The sequence below is a fragment of the Mustela lutreola genome, chromosome 3 (assembly GCF_030435805.1).
Source record: "Mustela lutreola isolate mMusLut2 chromosome 3, mMusLut2.pri, whole genome shotgun sequence".
In the NCBI taxonomy this organism is placed as follows: Eukaryota; Metazoa; Chordata; class Mammalia; order Carnivora; family Mustelidae; genus Mustela; species Mustela lutreola.
In genome coordinates, this window is record NC_081292.1 from 42,404,341 (window position 1) to 42,423,030 (window position 18,690).

At 41.9% G+C, this 18,690-nt stretch overlaps 1 long non-coding RNA gene across 1 annotated transcript in view; it reads left to right on the forward strand.

The window, feature by feature from the left end:
* The window catches only part of LOC131826604 (uncharacterized), a 67,996-nt gene extending 50,042 nt beyond the window's left edge, over positions 1-17,954 (forward strand). Inside the window, exons 2-3 of the long non-coding RNA XR_009351667.1 lie at positions 15,642-16,410; positions 17,882-17,954. This is a non-coding gene — a long non-coding RNA (uncharacterized LOC131826604). The remainder of the gene's footprint in view (positions 1-15,641; positions 16,411-17,881) is intronic.
* The last annotated feature ends 736 nt before the right edge of the window (positions 17,955-18,690 follow it).

Genomic DNA, 18,690 nt, shown 5'->3' on the forward strand with positions numbered 1-18,690 from the left:
GGCTGGTTTATTGCCCTGACCAGACTTCAGTGAGACAAATATTGACAATATTTGAAATGAGACAAATTTGAGACAATATTGACAAATATTGAACTTGGTGTTGCAGTGGGCTGATTGGGACTGACCTGCTTACAAAGTTTATAGGAAACTTATGTATGCCAGCTCACTGGTTACAAGGAGGGGTGTCCTTCTCAGAGGTCAAAATGCCCACTTTGCTGTGCAAAACACCTTCACAACACTTGGACACTTTGAATGAGATGGTTGCCTGCTACTGAGCTGTGAAATCATATCAAAGGGATGTTCCCAATAGCATTTTCATTCAGGCCACAGGAAGTGTGGGAAATAATTCATATATGCCCCACACCCAATCTCCTTAATCTTGACCAGAGCTGGAGAAACACCACCAAATTCTTGCTCTCGGAACTTTTTCTCAGGTCTACACACTCTTTCTTTTTTTATATGTTTATTCTCTTTTTAAAATAGGGTGCTATTTTACCAAGTTTCCATTTTCTTCCTTGAAATTACATTCCATTCATGCATTTCTGGCCACCTCTGTTGGGCTCCATGTGTCCACATCACCAATATCTTGGTGACTACTTAGATGGGTAACTTATTTTCAATCCCTATGCACTGACCTGATGGTTAACCTCATGAGCTTACATTCCAGCAGGAAGAGGTTTGTAATAAATATATCTTAAGAACTAAAAAATGAGATCATGTGATGCTTTGAAGAAGCTGATCACAGGTAGAGGTAGATGTGATTTGGGCTGGAGTTGACTAAGGAAGTCTTCTCTGCAGATGTGATATTTATGTTTAGAGCTAGAACCTCATGATTGCACTTTCAAACAATGTTCATTTCCAAGGTCACATAGAACCTTATATCTCCATCATAGATACAAGCATTGTTAAACTAATAGAGTTAGTAGATGATTTTGTAAAATTTGTTATGAGAAGCTAGTGGGGAAGGAAAGTACTCATCTAGATAGTTTGAAAACTCTTCCATTATTAAACATGAGGAACGCTGGATAAAATGGAACAAATACTTAAAAGTACACTATTTTAAAATGAAATCCTATTTTAAGTGAGTAAGTGAGCTCACAATAAAGTCAGAGAAATCACTAGTAATGAAAGTAATGAAGTAATGAAGGAAATGAAAATCAGTGAGGTCAACATGAGACCTGAAGCTTCAGCTGCTGCTGGGAAAGGGTTTGGATCCTAATCCCTGTGTAGGAACAGGAGATATAGCCTTAAGCCCTAGAGACAGGAAATTGGAACTGAAACCACAACAGGAAGCCAGGATGAAGCAGGGCAGATTTAAAAATAATTTTTAAAAAATCCATTAGTTTTGGGTAGAGGTTTTTAAAAGGAAAAGATAATATCCCTGAGGATTTATAGTTGCATAACCATCTGATATTCAAATTCATGCCATGGGCAAGATCTAGGAAACTCTAAGTTCAGATAATAGCATAAAAAGTTGTGTTTACTTAGTGATGCTCCGAGTAACTTACAAAAGCAAATGCAAAACCTCTCTTGAAGAACAACCCCTTAGCAAGGTCTCTGTAGGGATTTCCAGAGATTAAATTCCAATGAAGGCAAGTTCATAATCTAAAACTGTAAAACATATGAGGAAACAATGCTATGAAAAAGAGTCACCAAAAGTCATATGTACAGTACAGAATTAGAACTTCAAATACTAAAATTCTTAAATAGAAATTTTGAGAAATAATTTAAAGGATTAAATATATATTTTTTAAAAAGGGTGCCTGGGTGGCTCAGTTGGTTAAGCATCTGCCTTTGGCTCAGGTCATGATCTCAGGGTCCTGGGATTGAGACCCACATCAGGCTGTCTGCTTAGTGGGGAGCCTGCTTCTCCTTCCCCCTCTGCCTGCTGCTACCCCTGCATGTTCTCTCTCTCTCACCCTCTGTCACATAAATAAATAAAATCTTTCAAAAAGCAAAAAATAAAAATAAAAGTTATTTCAAAATTGTACCTATTGCATGGAGCACTGGGTGTGGTGCATAAACAATGAATTCTGGAACACTGAAGGGAAAATTTTTTTTTTTAAGATTTTATTTATTTATTTGACAGAGAGAAATCACAAATAGATGGAGAGGCAGGCAGAGAGAGAAAGAGGGAAGCAGGCTCCCTGCTGAGCAGAGAGCCCGATGCGGGCCTCGATCTCAGGACCCTGAGATCATGACCTGAGCCGAAGGCAGTGGCTTAACCCACTGAGCCACCCAGGCGCCCAAGGAAATTTTTAAAATAAATAAAAATTTTGGGGGTGCCTGGGTGGCTCAGTGGATAAAAGCCTCTGCCTTCAGCTCAGGTCATGATCCCAGGGTCCTGGGATCGAGGCCCACATCGGGCTCTCTGCTCAGTGGCGAGCATGCTTCCCCCTCTCACTCTGCCTGCCCCTCTGCCTACTTGTGATCTCTCTCTGTCAAATAAATAAATAAAATCTTTTTTTTTAAAAAAATTAAATAAATAAATAAATTTTTAAAATTGTAAAAGAATAGAATACTTTTTTTTTTTTGCATATATGTATCTTTAAAAACTGATGGGCAATGTTAAAAATAGACAAAAAGAGAATTAGTAAACAAGGGACTGATCTGAGGAAATCCTCCAAAGTCAGTCAGTCCAGGAAGATGAAGGGATGGCAAATATAAAAACATTAAAAGACATGTAGGACAATGAAGATGTCTCACATGTCTTTCAATAGAAGTGGCAGAAAGAAAGCACTGACAAGATGGAAGAAAGATAATATTTGAATAGATAATGGCTGAGAATGTTACAAAATTGATGAAAGATACAAATCTGCAGATTTAAGAAATACAACCATTGGGGCACCTGGGTGGCTCAGTGGGTTAAGTCGCTGCCTTTGGCTCAGGTCATGATCTCAGGGTCCTGAGATCGAGGCCCGCATCGGGCTCTCTGCTCAGCAGGGAGCCTGCTTCCTTCTCTCTCTCTCTGCCTGCCTCTCTGTCTACTTGTGATTTCTCTCTGTCAAATAAATAAATAAAATCTTAAAAAAACAAAAAGAAAAGAAACACAACCACTTGCCAATAGTATAAATAACATTAAGCCCATGCTCAGACATGTTTTAATGAAACTACAGAATACCAATGATTTTTCTTAAAATAACAGGCATGATTTTATCTGTTGCTAAACACAATTTTCTTTTTCTTAAAAAACCAGTTGCTTGATGTTTCTTTTGTTCTTACGTCTAAAATCTGCTATCTGAATACACAGAGACTTACGAATGTCTACAGTTTATTACTTTAGGGGAAAGAAATTTAAAGCACCTTGTACCATTTAAACTTTGGTGCAACCTCAGTAATATGAGCTGAGTAAATATGACAGGCTCATAATTATGGCCGCCCAAGACCCCAGTAAAGTGTAAATCTGCCTTAGTTTTGCTCAACTTGCTTTTGCTCTGTAAACAGTGAATAAACCAAACCACCTCTCCTCCCAGCCCAGCCTCCGTAATGGTTTCTGCTTGGCCTAATGACAGCTCAGTGCAAACACCCTTCAGTTAATTTGTTGAGTGTTCAGAGGGTATGGGTTTAGCCCCACACATCCCTTCTACCTGAGCTATCAGTTTCTGACTTTGATCCGGGAAAACTGAATCAAGACAGAGAAGAAGAATGCCATTCTTTTTAAATTCTGCTTTATCTTTTATATCTAGTGGGCATAGAGTTCTTCTCTGTGAATCAGGTAATTTCAGTCACAATTTCAATTCAACCGGGGTTGATTTACAAAACAGACCAATGGGCTAAGAATGAACATTCTTTTTCTGACTCTTCTGGAAATCTCTGAGTCTTGTTTTTATCCATCTCTCAGATAGTGTAGAAAATAAAACACTACCCTACAGCTTCTCTCAGAAGAAATACAGTGTTAACAGTGTTATAGCCCTAAGCTCCATGGACATATGTCCATGTGTATTTCACTGTAACTTAAGCTGGAAGGGGAATGGAAACCATTTATTCATGCACTTATCTCTCTATAAACATTGTTGTAATTTGTCAAGCCAGAAAATAAAAAGATAATTCTTGAGGACTGATTGGGACAAGGTGGAAGGATCTCCCACCTCTTCTGTTTGAATTCTTGGTGGACGAGTGAGGGGTGAGGGGACGTTTTCTTCAGAGTTGTCCAATACCAGGGATGCACACATGGGGCAGGTTTCTAAAAAAAAAAAAGGAGTCATGAAACAAACTCACTTATAATTTCCTTATTTGGGGGACTTCTATGTCTCTCCCCCATTGAACACTCTCTCTGTTCTTCACACTGTCCATAGCCCTCTGACAAATGTATTTCTATAAACCACAGTTAGAAAGGGGTAGATTATAAGCTTCCCAGTTCTAGGAGTATGAATAACCAGAATGAGCTATGTAGGGAGGAAGGTGGTGTCATCTCTTTCCATGTCAAGATCCTTAAGCACATGGATTGGAAATGTTCCCAGCTTGTCCTCTTGGATCTGGAATGGAGGTTCTGTTCTGTTCCCTGAGAACATGCACAATTAGGTCATGCAGATGTCATACAAAGATGATTCAGTCTCTGACCAGAGGTCATCTTGATGCCTTCTTGGGCCAATGTTTAATACAAAAAGATTTCAGCAAAAACCCGCAGTAGAAAAAGTTGCAAGATTTTCGCTTCATCTTTACATTTCTTGGCCTTAGCTCTGTTTTTTTCATCTTTTACCCATTTTCCTACTCTTCTTGTCTCTCTCTCTCCCTTTCTCAAGCTCTTTGTTCTCACATCTTTTACTTGAAATGTCAAAATCCTTTCAAAAATTGCCGTTAAATAAAAGCAATGAGGAAATGGAAAATTGTTGCCATACTCAGGCTAGGAAATGACAGGAAATTCTGACCATATCAAACAAATATACATGTGTTTTACCATCACTATGCATTATACCACTAAACCACAGCTGGCTAACATCACACCTATTTTTGAGAAGTAAACACAGAAGCCAATAAATGTTCCAAGATGACATGGAAGTATTTGCATTCCTGCAACGTCCTGTTCAAATGATATGCATGGAGCTGATATTTCAGTTGTTCCAAATAATAAATTACTCCACCAGGTTACATCTTTCACTTACACAAACCTCCAGGCTCTCTTGCCTCCATATTCCCTGCAGCTGTTACTTCAGTTTTTGCTACATAATTACTGTTTATTCGAAATCTCTCACTTGTTAGAGGAGTTACCACAGAGCGCTCACATTCCGCTTTCAAAATGTGATGACTCTTACGTTTTTTCTTTGCACTAAATGTTGGAGGCAGCTTTTAGTCCTAACCAAAATATTTGCACAATGCTAATTACATTTCTGTGGACCATCAAAATAAAAATCTGTAGAAGAATAAACGAAAAATGGGCATCACACATTATAATTACAATTTCAAATCTTTCAGAACAAAGGATCTTAAAATCGGACAAAGCCCAAACACAGGCATCTTCTTGCTTAGGAACAGTAATAGAAAAACCAGCCGAGAAGTACTGAGCACTCCCCACAGGCCAAGCCTGTTCTGAGTGCCTTCCATATCTAATCTTTTTTTTTTTAATTTTTTATTTTTTATAAACATATATTTTTATCCCCAGGGGTACAGGTCTGTGAATCGCCAGGTTTACACACTTCACAGCACTCACCAAAGCACATACCCTCCCCAATGTCCATAACCCCACCCCCCTTCTCCCAACCCCCCTGCCCCCAGCAACCCTCAGTTTGTTTTGTGAGATTAAGAGTCATTTATGGTTTGTCTCCCTCCCAATCCCATCTTGTTTCATTGATGCAACATGGGGGCTTAAGTGGGTAGGAGAAGAATCCATATCTAATCTTTAAACAATGAGATGAGATAGGTAGTATTATAGGTGAAAAAACCAAGGCACAAAGACGCTAGGTCAGTTACCCAAGACCCCTCAGCTAGACATTCTGACTCCAGAGCCCATGCTTGAACCACTACTCCATATTCTACTTATGAAAGCTATTTTTCCACATTATTGTGTAATCTTAAAGAAGTGCCCCTGCCCTGACGTTGGTCCCCCTTTCAACTCATCAGCTCCTCATGGCCGCCTCCCCCCATGACAATTTCCCCCCTCGGAGTCCATGGGAGAAGCCCTGCAGGACACCCAGCTCCCACACAGCTGCCTTTCCCATCAAAGCTTACTTAAGAGATCTGGTCTCTGTCTTCTAGAAGTTTATACTCCAAATCAAACAATATAAAGAGGCATATAATTTATAATCCAAGCAAACAACACAAAGAGATGTATAAAAAGAACATATAGACATGGGAGGGAGTATAAAAAAGCAGAGTTTGTACCAAATTTGAACAGGGAAGCAGTGAGATTTGAGATGTGTAACTGATAAATGATAAACAGCTTCTTGAGGCAGTTCCGAAGCCAAATTCCAACAGGGACTCGGCCAAGTCGTGTTGCAGCAGTGAAACAGCAGCCCACATTTGGAATATTCATGTAGAAGTATCTCCTTCCTCTACAGGGACACCTTGAATGGCAAATGGCTTTCCCTTCTCTCCAGTTGATTTAACTGGTTCTCCCTCGCTCCTCTTCTTTCCGTCTCCCCTTCTTCCTTTATGTCTCTTTCATTCCTTTATTCCAGGTTGTCATGGAACAGCTCTCTACAGAGCGCTGGTCTTCAAAGACCGCATTTCAGGCACTCTGACAGCTTCCAGAAGCTAAAAGTAAAGTTCTCCTTCTCCTGGAGCTAACGGGCCACAGGGTCAGTTCTTAAAAATACAAATTTGATCCTGCTTATAACATTTAAAACCATCCAGTGCCTTTCCATTGCTCTAAGGATAAGAGTAAAATGGATCAGAGAACTCCCTGAAACCCTGAATGGACAGCCCTGTCTCCTAGATTGTCACACCGACCACACACTACCCCTCTGTTCACGTCTCTCCCGCCGTTTGGCAGATCCTTGAATGTGCCGAACAAGGCTCTCAGTTTTAAGACCTGATAGCATCCTCTTTTGCCATTCAGAGCCTGGATCCTGATTCATAGGCACCCTCCTGTGACGATCGATTAGTGTTGACCTCCTCCACTCGACAGTAAATTATAGGAGTGTGGGGAGGAGGTTAGTGTTCTGCAAAGAGATAAGACAAGTGTCAGCTGAAATCAGATGATGAAGCATTGCTGAGGTGCCACACGTTACTTTGTATGCTTCAGAGAGTGAGGAATGGTACTTGAGCAAAGAGGCAAAGCGATCTGAGGTGCACTTTAGGGAAAGAGGTGAGCCTAGAAGTAAGAAGCAAGATGGGACGGAGAGAGATAGAGCAGGGGTCCATTTAGGAGGCTGAGGCTATAGTCTTGAGTAAGAGATGAATAAATGAATGAATGAATGAACAGACTAGTGACACTTAGCATCAAAATTATGTCTAATTCCAAAGCCCATAAGCCTTTCAGATACACACTGCTGCTGCTCACACATGATTAATCCAACAGAAGGAATTATCCTATTGCCAATTTCTTAAAAAAATCTCTCGAGAGATCATATGATAAAGGGGTGGGATTATGGACATTGGGGAGGGTATGTGCTTTGGTGAGTGCTGTGAAGTGTGTAAACCTGGTGATTCACAGACCTGTACCCCTGGGGATAAAAATATATGTTTATAAAAAATAAAAAATTAAAAAAAAAAATCTCTCGAGAAACAAAAGTGAGGAAGTTGACTCTGTGAGAGGTATTATTTCTGAATAAAAGTATGTGATTATAACTTGACTTTGCAAATTACCCAGCTGGCAAGTGAATCAAATAATTCAAATAAAGCCAAATTCATCTTGCATATGTCAAAGCTTACAAGCAAGTAAATATGTATGAAATTTAAGAAGCGTATTTTGGAAAGGAAGTGCCCCTCAACCATCCCGAGAGTCAATCATGGGCCAAATTGTTTCAAATTATAGAAGACAACTTTTCATATATTTTTTAATTCTTTTTATTTTTTTTTAGATTTGTTTATTTATTTATTTTGAGAAAGAGCGGGAGAGAGAGAGTCTGAGTGTGTTCGTGCTCCCTTGGTGGAGAATGAAGGGGGAGAGGGAGAAGGAGCTAGCAGACTAGGCTCCCCTCTGAGCAGGGAGCCTGATGTGGGACTGAAGATAATGAGCAGAGTCAAAATCAAGAATCTGATGCTTAACCGACTGAGTCACCCAGTTGCCCCTAACTTTTCATATAGTTTTTAGAGATAACTGTTTTCCTAAAGTGACATTCCTTTACATGTATTTCAGAAGACAAATCCATGAAAATTGGTGGTCATATATTTAAAACTTAGTCATTAGAAGTTGAAAGTGACTCAAATTTAATTTTCTATAGGATATAATTTTTGAGTTTTTTTTTAATGAAAACATCTGGAAGACACATTTCCTAAGAAGGAAGACTTGAACCACAACAATCAGTTTCTTTTATGGGAGGCTGCCATCATACTGATTTTTAGCTTCCTTCCACTAAGACCAAATCCAGCTGGGAGCTGGGAAACTGGGTGGTCCATTAAAAGCTGCTGAGGATGGAAGCAAATTTCAGGTCTGCCTCTAATTAAATGTAGGTCTGGATAAAAACTAGAGCTTCTAAATATCAGTTTTTCCCATCTGTAAAATGGGATTAGAAGTGCCTGGTCTACCTCATTCACAGAATTCTTTTAAAGGTCAAAACAAAATTGATAAGAAATGTCAACACTACACAAATGCAGTGTTATCATCATGGCCTGTTTCCTAAAAGATGTTTCCAATCCATTCCCATCCAACCAGAAGAAAAATCTTGAAGTAGTTGTGTTGTTGTTGGATTTTCTCTGTGTCATCAAACGCAAAATTGAATGGCTCTTTAAGAATTCTCCATCGCCCTCTAGATTTGACATTATGATTGTCCAATCCTAAAGTGGAAACCCCCATTGGTAACTTTCCCAAGGTAAAATTCAAGGAGACCGATGCCAGGATTAGCTTCGGGAGTATCTTTCAAACCAGGAAGCCCTTGGAACCATGAAGTTCGCTCTATTTCTTCTTTCAGAGGCATGAGCTTAGACAGACAGCTGTTGTCTCTCTATGGGACCCAAGCTGGGCTAGCACCTACTACTGGCCAGGCACCATGCCAGGAATAGAGCAAACAAAATGATTCAAACAAGGCAGAGCTGGTTCCTTTCTTCTTGGAGTTTCAACTCTGTCCTGATGCCAAGGGGACTCTTCACCAGGAAAGAGCAGCTGTCCAGCAGTCCGTTGTCCAACTCTCCCCCTCAACCCCCAACCACCCAACTCCCCCACACCCTGCAAGTAGCTAAAGCCCTATACCCATTTTAGGCTGGTTCTCCAAGGCTTTAGTTCATTCCCATTAGGTCAGGCTCCATAGCTGATTTTTCTTTCCATTTATGGACAAAAACATTTTCTTTGTTAGAAAAAATGCCGATTCTGGACAGATGAGATCATTTATAAATAAGAGGCATACAAGTAAATAAATAAAATAGAAGGAAGAGATTTGTTGTGCTTTCCAAAGCCAGTAGCCCTCGAGGTGCTACCTGACCTCTCAAGGTCCAGCCTCTGGTTCTCCATGACCCAGGAACTCAAGGACCAGAGGTAGAAAAGAGCTGGCTTTGTCCAGCTGCGTCAGAGCCTCCGCGGGGCCTGTGCGCTTCACCGTGCTGTCAGCGGCTCACGCATTCCTCCCGCTGGAATCGTATTTCTCTGACCACATCAACAGCGCTGTGCGTGGCTGGTGCAAATATCTGATTAGCCTGTGACTGACGCACTGGCTCCCACCGGCAGGGAGCCCAGCTCTCCGCCAAGGATTCGCTCCCTGCTGGAATCAAAGGGGTTCGCAGCCCCCCAGCTCCATCTGTTGACTATTTCAGGCAACTGCTCTCTCCTCTGCAAGAGCCCTCTTTTGCGTCCTGGAGGCTCCCATTCTTTTTGTTCCACTCTCCTGTAGCTTTTTTACTTCAGGATTAATTTTAGGACTAAATTACATCTGGCTAACCTTTGCATTGCACACAGTGTCATTTCCTGCTGTCCTTAGTGTTCAGAGAGGAAACTATGAATGCCATTATTTCTTACTCCTATCAAAATGGTTCAGGCTTATGATAAGAAAACCCCTGCCCCGGGTGCTTCTTGTGGGGTGTGGTGTTGTCTCTCTTGGTTTCACCCACCTTTCTGGTGTCCCAACAAAGCTCGTGCACACCATCCCTCCCACCCCCATGATGGCTAGATACTGTCTCCTTTTCTGGGGTTCGCCTCTGGATGTCCCACCACGGCATGAAATGTTCTCTATTTTGTTTACCCAGCCCTTTCCTGTGATTTTCTCAATTCTCTGCACATCATATCTCAAGCCAGTTAAGTATTTTGATGCGTAGATGAGTGAATATCTACCCACCTTTAGCGTGGCTATTCCGCAACAAACAGGCATCAGTGATGAAGATGAATGTTTTCTTAAACTGCTTTCAGGTCAAACTTTGCCTTGACAAGACTGGGTTGTCAGATTTAGGCTTGATTACATAAGGAAAAATTCTTAGCCTACATCCTGACACAAAACAAAATTTAATGTATATTTGCTTCCTTTCTTCCTTGGAAGAAGTCATCCTGTCTGACCATCTTAGAGCGTGTCCTTTCTTAGATATGCGCAAGCTTGTACCCAAAATTAAAGAAATCAGAGCTCTGCTCAGAGACATTTCCACTTCTTGCAAGGACCATTCTGATGATCCAACAGAGCAGAATTTGTGAGATAATAGAATCTTGGAGCTATAATGGCCCTCAGAGATAATCCCTGCTGACACTAAAGCCATTGGACAAGCCTTAAATAGATTAGTAAATTTAAAATTAAGCAGACAAAAAGATGATGATTGTTACTGGAAGATTCCCCCCTTGGCTTCTTCCTGAGCACAGTCTCCAGTCAGCTGACTCTCGTGGCTCACTGTGCTACTTCTCCCAAGAAATGATCTACTTCCCTTGGGTTCATCCACTTTAATGTATTTTTTGCTTTAAAAACATAGACACTGACTTAGAATGTAAAGAAACATTGAAGGTCCCTCATGAGTTGCTACAGCTTTGCAGTTAGGACGACTTCCTCCAGAAGCGACAGAGCTTCTAAATCTGGGTGTCCGAGGAGGAAGCGGCTTGGCCTGGGGCAGAGAGCACAGACTTTGGAGTCAAGCACACCTGGGTTTGAGTTCAGAGTCTTGCATTTTCTGGTTGTGGGATAGGGTGCGAGGAAAGTCAGTAACTGATTTCTCTGACGCTCGCCTTCCTTGTCTGCAAGATGGGAAAATGAGTACTTATCTCTGGAGATTGCTGGGGAAGTTAAAGGACCTTATATGGACAAGATACCTGGCACATAATACACACCAAGCACCACTGGTTTATGCTTCTTGTTGCACATTTGGTCATCACTGTATCAAACAGGATCAAAAGAGGTGTTGATGACCTATTACGTCCCTGAGAATGGGAAGGATTCAGCAGGAGGCTTTGCTAATAACATTCAAGCTGTACGTTTTTTTTGCAATATTCCACGTCCATTGGCAGAAATGGATTTCCTAATGAATACGGTAACAAACGCAAAAGAATAGCACTTTTATATTGTCTTACGCGATTGAATCCCGACTTATGCTGTGTAACTGGATATGTTTTACCTTGCTCTGTACAACATCTGTACAATATTTTCTCTTATAATTTGCCATCATTTTTTGAATACCTATCATGTGTTTAATTAGGTAAATTGATATAGATTTTTCTCATTTAACCCTCCCAATGGTCCCATAAAGGGACTGTCATTATTCCAATATTATAGATGAAGCTCAGTGAAATTAGGTGACTTAGCCTGAGATGACATAGGCTTGCCTGACATTCAGGCCCCTCTAGAATTTGGAAGCTGTGTGTGTGTCTGGACCTCTGATGTGACTTTTTATGTGCTGTCACATCCTTTGAGTTATTTTTCCCATGATGGACGTGACCAGTACTCAACAGATATTTCTTGGATAAATGAATCTTCCTTTTCTCACCAGACCTTACTTTTAATCAGCAATGTCTTTGTGTTATAGCTAGCAAGGTCCATGCAATGGGTTTTCCTCCTCTGGACAAAGATATTACTTTCATTTTTGCTGAGCTAACCATGGAGGATGAAGGGAAGCATCATTCCTTTGTAACTTACTTGCTTTGTATGGTCTAACCCTTGTCTACCCCTCCAGGCTCACTACTGTCCCCTGGGTTCCCTACATTCTGGCCACACTGGGCTTCTCTTGGCTCTTAGCAGCACCATGTTTCTCCAGACTCAGGGTCTTCACAGGCTGCTCCATCTGCCTGAAACACCAGCCCCCTCCTGAAGCACCAAATTGCACCCACTCTTCAAATCTTGACTTAAATAGAACTTTCTCCAGAAGACTTCCTTGACCCTCTGTTTCAGTTGCCTGCTGTTGCGTAACAATCTTCCTTGAAGTGTAATGACTTATGACTTAGAACAACCATCACTCATCTGCTCATATGGCGTTGGGCTTGGTAGGGAAGCTCATGTCTGTGCCAAATGTCATTGGCTGGACCAGTCTGCCTGAGGCTGGAGGATCCAAGATGGCCTCACTCATAATCTGTCTGGCCCTTCAGCTGGGATGGCCACTCTCTCCCCACAGGATTTCTCCAGCTGGACTTCTTTACATGGTGGTTGACTTCCAAGAGGGTGAAAATGAAAGCTGTGAGGACCCTTGAGGACGATGCTTAGAAGTCCCCTGTTGTTCCTTCTGCTGCATTCTACCAATCAAAGCAAATCTCATGGCCAGCCCAGATCAAGAGGAGGGAAAACAGACTCCACATCCTGGAGCAGCAAGTGATTTGAGGTGTAGGAGGAAAAGCTGGTGGCCATCTTTACAACATCTCTCCATACTCCAAAACCAGATTAGCTCTATTATATACAACACCCCCTTCTCTGTACAGCGAAGAGCATCTGTAAGTACTTATTCACTCTCTACATTCTCTTATCATCTCCCATACTGTAAAATCTATTAGAACAGGAATCCCACGGGATGCCTGGGTGGCTTAGTCTGTTAAGTGTCTGCCTTCAGCTCAGGTCATGATCCCAGGGTCCTGGAATTGAGGGATTGAGCCCTGCATCAGGCTCCCTGCTCAACGGGGAGCCTGCTTCTCCCTCTCCCTCTGCCTATAGCTCCCCCTGCTTGTGTGCTCTCTCTCTCTCTGCCAAATAAATAAATAAATAAAAATCTTAAAAAAAAGAACAGGAATCCCATCTGCCATCTTCATTGCTAATTGCAAATACAGAGTGAATGAATGAATGAATGAACGAACGAATGAATGTGTAGGTGAGCATTATATAGTCCAGGCACACAGTACAAAGCAAGTATTGCACATGGAATACTCAGTGATCATAAGCTTCACATTTAAAGTCATGCGGCACCTCCTCTCTTCTGGAAATAATGGCAAGCATCTCTTGAGGATCAAAATTTGACTATCATTAAAGAGACAGAAAAGCTTAGTCTTGGAAAATTCTAACTTCTCTAAGAAGTAAAGGCAATGATCATGTTGTCAACAATCTTTCTTAAAGTTGTTGTAATGTGACTTGTTTTTTGGTGCCTAGAAAGCTGTTACTGTGATATTAGAATATCCTGTCTTGTTGACGTTGATGTCTAGAAGTAATTGTTTGGGAAACACGTTGGAAAATCCCTTCCCCTGTCCCCATCTGCCTTTTTTTTTCTTTTTTTCTTTTTTCTTAATGAAAACCAGAAGGGATTTCAAGAGAACACCAAACCAAACATGGCTATGCAGCATTCACGGGAATTTGTTTTAGAAACTCACATTTCAAATGCTAAATTAACTTCAAGCTTATCAGAGAGAAGGAGAGAAACTTCTGAGAACAAGAGAAGAAAAAAACACCCACAGGAAAATCAATCAGTGTGCATTTCTTTTGATGTTCTTTTGCGTGAAAACAGAAAGGATGTGAGGCACAGGGAAACTGGGACTTTCTCAGCCTGTGAAGGGCTTGAAAAATCTCGTTTTGACCTATGAGTCATTTGATGCACAGATGCCAAATCTGGGGCCTTTGTCGATTTCTGCTCATCTCCTTGGCCTTCATCTGCCTGAGCTGCTGAGCTGGGCCAAGGCGGATGACAGGCAGAAATTGGCTTATCAGCCACCCTTACATTGTGCTTCCTGTACTCTTCTCTAAACTAATTGTGCTTAGGTGCTGGTAGCATTTGCAAACATTACCAAGAGTAAATGAGTGTTTGTTGGCAATAATTGTTCATTGCGATTTTTAAATAACAGTTTAATAAGGAAGAATGCCAAGTTGATTCAAATTCCTGTTAAAAAAAATTTATACACACACACATATGTTTGTGTAAATACATGTATGTGTATGCATGAGTACGTGTATGTAACTTTTCTTTTTCAGCAGATTGCAAAGATAGAAATAGAAGCATGCAGGCAAACATGGTCTCTTAGCCTCACAGCTCAAACACTCAGCATCTCAGAGCTGAGAGTGGCATGTTTTTCATTTGGATTTCTAGGCCTGTGTTCAGTATTTATTTCTTTATAAATACATATAAACAAAGTCTCCAGGCAACTGTCATGAAAGAAAGGAAACTAATTCTGAAAAGCAGAGTAATGACTTTCATTTCATTTTTCTTTTCTTGCTACTTAGAAAATGTTTCCCACTCTATACCCAACAACTACCCCCCACACATTCTCCCAATAAAAACAAAGTCATTAATAGGTTTTTTCATCACCGAACAGGGGGAAATTTCTTGAGCCTGAACATATCGATTATCGGAGGCACATGCCTATACAAACTTCCATCCGATAGCACCCTAAATGGTGGGTCTTTCCAACGAAAACAGAAATCACAAAATGCAGGGGTTTTCACTGGCCTCGGGCATTGGTGGCTCAGCCCAAGCTGCTTCCACGACTGCACAGTTGCCTAGCAACCTGCCACCAATCAGCCCCACTCCTCCGGCTCCTTTCCTTATGCTGGTCCTCGCAGGCTTTTCTTTTCTGTATTTGTTTACTCTGCCATAGCAGCATCTGAATAGCACAATACCTGCACAGATGGCTTAGAAACTGTTCAGGACAGGGGGCGCCTGGCTGCCTCATACTGTAGAGCATGTGACTTTTTGAATTCAGGGTCACGATTTCAAGCCCCATGTTGGGTGTAGAGCTTACTTAAAAAACAACAACAACAACAACAACAACAACAATAAACTAAACAAAACAAAACAGTTGTTCAGGATAATATCATGGCAGCCCTTGAATGTCAAGCAGCAGAGTCTCCCTCCCTTGGTAAGTGCCAAACATGCTTCAGAGGTTTCGAGATAACAGAGCACAGTGACCCCCATGGGAATGGAAAGGAGGGTGCCCGGGAAAGCCATGTGGCTGCAGGAGAAGCAGGGTCAGGCTGCACAAGAACACACGATGGGGCACACATTCTCAGGCTGAGTTTGCCGGCACTGCAAAGTCGGTGTTCTTTTCTTTACACCATTTTGCCTCCTGACGAGTCCTGCAATGTGGCACTCAAGAGAAGAGGCAAAAAACCAGACACGTTTGAATCTCTGCATATTGTCCGTAATCATCTAGTGAAGCCATCTGTTACATTTTTTAATGCCTGATGCCATAGCAAACAGGAGATATGCTCACTTTACAAATGTTCTCCATTCTTCTCCAGATGGCAACTCTTCTGCCTGCTCCAGCTTTACAAGCAAAACACCTACTTTCAGTTCGGAAAGAATCAATGGACAGGCTTTTTGCAGCCTGCCACTTAAAGGGAGAGGTAGAGAACTTTGCACTTTGAGGCACAAATCTTCACTAAGATCAGGGGGGAAAAGAGGGGAGAGGCTCTCTGAATGGTAGGCATCCACCCTCAAACTCTTAAAGAACAGGAGCTGACTCAGAAGTTGGAGAAGATGTGGCCAGAGATGTGGTCACATAAGCTCATGAGACTTTCTATCTAGAACATTCTGATTAGCATGCCTTGGCTCCAGCAACAGACAACCTCTGAGCCTGTTTATTCCACTTTTCCAATGCACAGAAGGCAGATGCTGTTTGGCATAGCACAAGTCAAGGGACATTTCCTGAGTGACCAGGGTCATACAGGTGAGCTAAGACTTGGGCCTGACAGGAGAGAAGGTAGTGGTGAGTCAAGCCATCACCCCCAGAGATGTCCACTGCAGCGTGACGGTGGGCTTTAGAGGTGGTGACAAGACACTGCAGGCAGGGCCCCAGGAGAACCAAGATGGTGGTGGGTATGTGGGCAAATTGAGAGCCGACCCGGGGACCCAGAGGAGTGAAGGACGGGAGAGCTAGTGTGGTGACAGCGAAGAACAACTGTTCTCAGTCACTCAGCGGCCTGTGTGGAGCCCCGCCCAAAGCTCTTACTCCGGCTGACTGGCCAGATCCTCACCAGCAAGTCCTCCTCACCTTACTGCACCGTCCAGGTGAGTAAGCATAGAATGGAGAGCCTGGGCCACTTTCCCAGGGTCCACGCCAGGAAGATAGTGGCTTTGAGCCAGAAATGTCAACTCTAGAGCCTTGTGCCTCACCAGTGTTTCAGTCAGCAAATGAGATGATGACATATGAGTTCTTGTCCTGACGAGGGCCCATATGAAGCCACAGGTTTCCATCAGGCCTGTTCGGGGCGTTCAGTTTGTGCCTGGTCGTTATTTCAAATCAGCCTTATTCACCACTTCACAAAACGCATCTAAGGAGTAGTTTGATCCTTAGAAAGACTTCCCACTCTTCAGGCTGCATATGTGTCCTTTCACGTGCATCTGTCCACCTCCCTGTGGCTACGACAGCCTCTCTGTTGCGGACCCATAACGGCAACACCAATCCCCTAACATGCAGTCTGTCCCACGTACCTATACTAAGCTGTGCCATCCAGGCATGGGGCTGGTCCCAAGGGTACCCATGTCTGGACATGAGGAGTCCCATAATCACCCTGTGCTTTGTAGAGGATGGCATGGTACATACTTCTCCGGGTTTCATGATTACTTAGAAGTTGTCATTATTGTTACTTTGAGCTCTTCTTGTGACACTCTTATTCTTGAACGTCTTAGACCCTAACCTGTGCTCATAGACATTCTCCAGGGGCATTCCTAAGCCAATAACTATGCATTTTTATACATGCATCCAGAACCAGGAAGGAGGCTGAGAGATGAGGCAACAGCTCGTGCAGATAGACTTTTTATCAGACCAACCACCAGAGGGCGCTCTACAGGAATGGCTTCAAGAAAGGGAGCGATTTGGGCATTCAAAGGCCCCAGGGGAGTAAAAATATAAGGTCTTTAGCCAGGAAGGAATACATTTCTGTCATGAAGAAGATTTGCCATCTACTTCCTGCCTGTTTGGCTAATTATATTTTCTCAGCTCCCCTTAATTACACAGACCAGATGCTTTATGACTAGAAATAAACACAAATAGAGAAAGAGCATCAAAGATAAATCGTCCACGACCAAGAGTCATAAATTGAAAGAAACTAACAAATTAAGAAGTCTAGTCACTACCACACTTCACTTACCACAGTCCATCTTCTCAATTCAATTAGTTTTAGTGCTGAGTGTAATGGTAAGCATTTTTTTTAAATTGGGGCCAGAGTCTCTTGGTTGTTTTCTTTTCTTTTCTTTATTCTTTTTTGAATAAGCAGTAAAGTAAAGCATCAGTGCTAATTTCCAAATCCTTTAATGGAAAAATTCATCAACTAGAGAATGTGGTACAGAAAATCCTTTGGTGGTGCTCATTTTTAAAAATTAATTCTTCACTATATAAGAAACACATAAATACATTAGAGGTACAATTTAAGGCCCCTTTGAACAATACCACAGTCCTCCTAACCCCCTCTATCTTCCCAGAGATAATCATGATTTCCTATTAGTGTGTTTTCTTCTAGACTTCTCTTCAATTATTTAGGTGGGTGACGATACTCTGTCTGAAGGGCACGTTTCTCCTACCCTGTCTGAACATCCAGGCTTATGTCAGGCCTTAGGAGACACTGTAAAGAACACTGGACTTGGATTTGATAGGTCTACATTTGGATCTCAACTCTGTTCTGGTATGCGACTGACTTTGGACAAGCCACGTAAGTGCTCTGCACATGGGGTTAGCAAAAACTCCTTTGGAAATTTGTTCATTTATTTATTCTGCAAATATTTACTGAATTCCTTCTGAGTTCTAGGCACCTGGGCAAAGGTCTAGTCTAAGGTGGCTTGCAAAGAAGTAAACAGACAATTATAATACAGTATGAGAACAAGCATGTCACAGAAGTACCAGGTGCTCTGGGATCATAGCACTCAGGAGTCAGGGATGGCTTCCTGGAGGAGGTAATGTTAAGCTGCAGTTGGAGTGATTAGAAAGAATTAATTGGGCAAATAGGAGTTTGGAAGTTGGTAAATGTGTGGGGTGTTTGGGTAGGTAGAAGCAGTTTTCAAGGCAGAGAAAATGTTATGTCCAAAGGTTTATTGGCTAAAACAAATAAAATATATTTCTGTTGTTTTTTTTTTACCCTGACATCTCACGTCATAGTGAGATGGTGATGTTAAATTAAATAAAGAACACACACCAAAAAGAAGAAGAAGAAGAAGAAGAAGAAGAAGAAGAAGAAGAAGAAGAAGAAGAAGAGGAGGCAGCGTAGATGGTGTAGAAAAAAGACAAAACCTCAACCTTTCTCAATCGCGATGACAACTTTTGTTGAGAGCGTAACTTGGACCTGTCTCCAGCGT